The sequence below is a fragment of the Echinops telfairi genome, unplaced genomic scaffold (assembly GCF_000313985.2).
Source record: "Echinops telfairi isolate 266 unplaced genomic scaffold, ASM31398v2 ScPeMD7_5;HRSCAF=22, whole genome shotgun sequence".
Taxonomy (NCBI): Eukaryota; Metazoa; Chordata; class Mammalia; order Afrosoricida; family Tenrecidae; genus Echinops; species Echinops telfairi.
In genome coordinates, this window is record NW_022103901.1 from 23,369,420 (window position 1) to 23,374,067 (window position 4,648).

Here is a 4,648-nt window from a genome sequence, read left to right on the forward strand (position 1 = left end):
CTTTATATTATGAAATAGTAGGGACAATGGATAGCTTTAATATCTTTACTTTTGTACTATTCTCATTTTTATCACTACCGCATATGCCTGCAGCTGGACCTTTAAGTAGGGTCATGGGAAAAATTAAGAAATATAAACCTAAGAAGGAAATGCAAAGTAGAGTAATAGAATAGATAAATAATAGTATACAAAGGAACTTCAAAATGTTTGTGGAACAATGTAATGAAAAGATAAATAATTAAAAATATAAACTTTATTTTTCAGCATAGCTCTATCAAGTTACTGATACTTTCATAAGTCATTTAGTCCATCTCTAAAGAATTGAGTGTCCTGGTAATTTAACAATGTCAGTATTTTTTTCACATTTTTAACTGAAGAGAAATCAATGCCCTTTAAAACTTTTTTAAGATTAGGAAACAAGAAGTTGGAAATGAAATCAGGACTTTAAGGTGAATACTTAATAATTTCCCCTAGAAACTCTCATACAACTGCCGATTGGCAACAGGAATGGGCAGTGTCATTGTACTTGTCGAGAAAGGCTCCATTGAAGCGGCGCTTGTTCTTTGGACCTCCAGAAATCAGTACATGAGAGAGCTGCCAGAAATTTAAGCCAGATTCAGAGGAGGACATGACACATGGGATGAAACTTTGGTGAAGTCAGGGAATTTCAGAAAGATGTTTACTTGTTACTCGTTGACTGTGTGGATGATTAAAATATGAATACCATATATTGAGAAGAATGGGAATTTGAGAACACATAATTGTGCATGTGGAATCTGTACAGGGACCAAATAGCAGTTGCTGGAACAGAACAAAAGAACATTGCATGATTCAAAATCAGGGAAAGTATGTATCAAGGCTGTATCCTCTTGCTGCTGAGCAAATAATGCGAGAAACTGGATTATTTGAAGAAGAATGCCGCATCAGTACTGGAGGAAGCAATATTAACAAACTGTGTTTTGCTGGATTCACAAATAGAATTTGATTTACGAAAAAAACAAACAAACAAACTGTGATGTGCAGATGACATGATTTTACTTGTTAAAAACAAAGCAAACTTGAAGTATTTGCTGCCGATTAAAAAAATGAGTACAACCTGCAGTAGGGATTGTAACTCAATATAGAGAAAATAAAAATTCTCAAAACTAGACTAATAGGCAATATCATGATAAAAGACTGAAGTTGTCAACCTTTTGTTAATTTTTTTACAAGTTTAGAACTGTTCCATTTTGAAATCTATTTTACTCCCTCTTCACTTGGAAGTTCGATAGCTAGATTATTCCCTCTTTTTGCCTTGTACTTGGTTCAGTTTACAAATTGATATTTATGGGTCTCTTTTTCAGTTTTATAAATTTGGCTTACTTTGGGTACTTCTATTTATGGGTGGTGTTGCTATGTCAATTAATCTAAGGTTGTTGTCTACCATTGTTGGTTCTTTGTTAGAAGAACTCTAGTATTTCTTGTAAAGGTCTGATTTTTACCGATGCATTTCTATTATTATGTAAATATCTTAATTTTCACTGTCATAATTAAGGGATAATTTTGGTGAGTATTTAATTCTTGGTTTTCTTTATTATTATTATTTTCTTTCAGAGCTTTATATGTGTCATTTCATTGCCTTCTTACTTGCACCATTTTTGCTTAATCTTATCCTTTTTCCTTTCTATGTAGCTTTAAAAAAGGAATTCTTTCCTCCTCAGAGTGCTGGACAGCTCAACTATGAACATGCCTTGGTGATTTATGGGGATAGAGCCTATTTGGGGTTTGATTAGCTTCTTGAATGTATAGCTTCTTATCTTTCCTGCATCAAGAAAGTTTTCTTCCAACAACTGTTCTAAAGTGTTCTTTGTGCTTATTTTGATCTCTTTATATCTATTTTTACTTATAATAGTGATCTCATATAATATTTGTCCTTTTGTGATTGAGTAATTTCATTCAGCCTGGTGTTCTTCAGCCTACCCATTATGAACAGCTTCATGGTTTCATCGTTGTTTTTCAGCGATGTGTAGTATCCCATTGTGCATAGATACCAACGTTTCTTTGCCTATTCTTCTACTGATGAGTCTTCGGTATCAGACAATGATTTGAAGCTATGCATAAGGTTTTCAGTGGCTACTTCCTTTGAAGTGGGAAGTCTGGGAGCGCCACTAAAACCTGTTCCCTGTGGGTGACATTCCTGTCATTTGAAATACTAGTGGCATAGCTTCTAGTACCACCGCAACACACAAATCACCCCAATATGACAAATTTACAGACAAATGCAGCAGTACATTGATAGAGAACCACCAGGCCAGATGCAGAAGAGGGCGTGGAACAAGAAGATCATAGCTAATGTCAGATAGATCAAGAACAAGTTGTGAAAACCAAACAGGGAATATTGCCCGGTTTAAAACCAGGAGAGGTGTACATACATCTAGTGTACATTGCATCCTGCACCATATTTATTCAATCTATATGCTGAGCAAATAATCTTAGAAACTGGATTATATGAAGAAGAATGTGGCATCAGGACTGAAGGAAGGTTTATTTACAACCTGTGGTAGGCAGATGAAAAGTCTCACTTGCTGAACGTGAGGAGGGCTTAAAGCACTGCTGATGAAGATCAAGGATTGCAGCCTTGAGGATGGATTAAAACTCAATGTAAAGAAGAACAAAATCCTCACCACTGGACCAATGGGTAACATCTCGATAAATGGAGAAAAGGTTGAAATTGTCAAGGCTTTTGTCTTGCTTGGATCCAAGATCAATGCTCATGGAAGCAGCAGTCAAGAGATCAAAAGACGTGTTGCATTAGGTAAATCTGCTGCACAAGTCCTCTTTAGAGTACTGAAAAGCAAGGAGAATGCTTTGAGGACTAAGGTGGGCCTGACACAAACCATGGTACTTTCAATAGCCCCATTATATATGTGAAAGTTGGACATTAAATAAGGAAGACTGAAGCACTGATGTATTTGAGTTATGGTTCTGGTGAAGAATACTGACAGTACCATGGACTGCTAAAAGGTTCTGGACAATTGTGTGCTCAGCCTGGCTAGGAGATGATTTAGGTGGGACACTGGCCTGGACATGAGGAGGTCCTCTAGGGCTGTACTACTATTTAAAATTATAAATTAATCAAATTCCCCTTCCTTATAGTAGCCTGTTAGTTAATAGGTTCAAGTAATTACCCCTAGAGATGAAAACATTGGTCCTTCGCTGACCCACAGGGCTACAGACACCCAATGGAGTGAAACAGGGAGCACAGCAGAACAAGGGGAACAAAACAATGCAGTACCTAAGGAATCCTGAAAAGAGACCTTGGAATCTGTGGGAAGGGCATGCACTTCACCAGACCAGATTTGGAAACATTCAGAAGGGTCAGCAGACAGACCTGGAACTATGTATAGGGTTGGGTTTTTTGGTAGGTGTGTGTGTGTGTTTCTCTTTTTCTCATGTCTATCCATATAGGATAGGTAGGATAACTGATCCTGAAGAGAAAACAATGGGGCCATTGGCTCTGGGTGGAGGTGGGAGAAAGGGAGTAGAGAGACAATAAACTGAGGGACAAGGGAAAAATAAGAGATCTAAAAAAAGGAGGGTGTAGAATGCCTGATTATGTTTGATAACGTACAGTGCAGCTGACAGAATGTACTGGGAGTCGAATGAAGGTCGAACATGATAGTGGGACAGGAGGAAAGTAAAAAGAAACAGAGGCAAGCCCTAGGAGGCAAAAGACATTTATAGAGACATACATTTAGGCAAGCATATATTTAAATACGTTAACATAAAATGATAGGGATATAGGTCTATGCAAATATATTTAAATGTTAAGCATTAAGATAGCAGATGGGCATTGGGTCTCTACTCAAGTACTCTCTCAATGCAAGAACACTTTGTTCTAGTAACCTGGCATTTTGTGATGCTCACCTTCCCTACACACTTGCTGAAGTCAAATAGGTGCATAAGCAAATGTGGTGAAGAAAGCTGATGGTGCCTGGCTATTAAAAGATATAGTGCCTGAGGTTTTAAAGGCTTGAAGCTAAACAAGTGGCCATCCAGCAGGGAAGCAACAAATCCCACATGGAAGAAGCACACCAGCCTGTGTGATCACTTGTTGTAGACTGGATAAGGTGTCAGGCATCAAAGATCCAAAACAAACAAATATATCGATGTAAATGATGTGGGTCAGAGTGGAGATACAAAGCCCATCTTAGATAATTGGACATTCCCTCACAGAAGGGTCACAAAAAGAACGAGACAGCCAAGGTGCAACACAGCACCAATGGAACACACAATATTCTTCTAGCTCTTTAATGCTTCCTCCTCCCCACTATCATGACTACATTACAAATCTGGCTAGAGTGGAGGATGTACACTGGTACAGATAAGAGCTGTCGACACATGGAATCCAGGAAAGTTAAACCCTGCAGGAACAGCAATGGGTGTAGTGATACCATGTGGGTAGGGATGGGGGGAGAATCAGGAACCGACTACAATGACGTATAATCCTCCTCCCCAGGGGGACGAACAACAGTAACATGGACGAAGGGATACAGCAGGCAGTGTAAGATATGAAAATAATACTAATTTATAATGTATCAGGGGTCCATGAGGGTGGGAGGATGGGAAAGGGAGGGAGAAAAAGAGGAGCTGATGCCAAGGGCTTAAA

At 38.4% G+C, this 4,648-nt stretch overlaps 1 protein-coding gene across 1 annotated transcript in view; it reads right to left on the reverse strand.

Moving 5' to 3' along the window:
- LOC101660058 (phospholipid-transporting ATPase ABCA3-like) overlaps positions 1 to 4,648 on the reverse strand; it is a 206,495-nt gene that overhangs the window by 59,330 nt on the left and 142,517 nt on the right. The gene's annotated exons all lie outside the window — the stretch shown is intronic.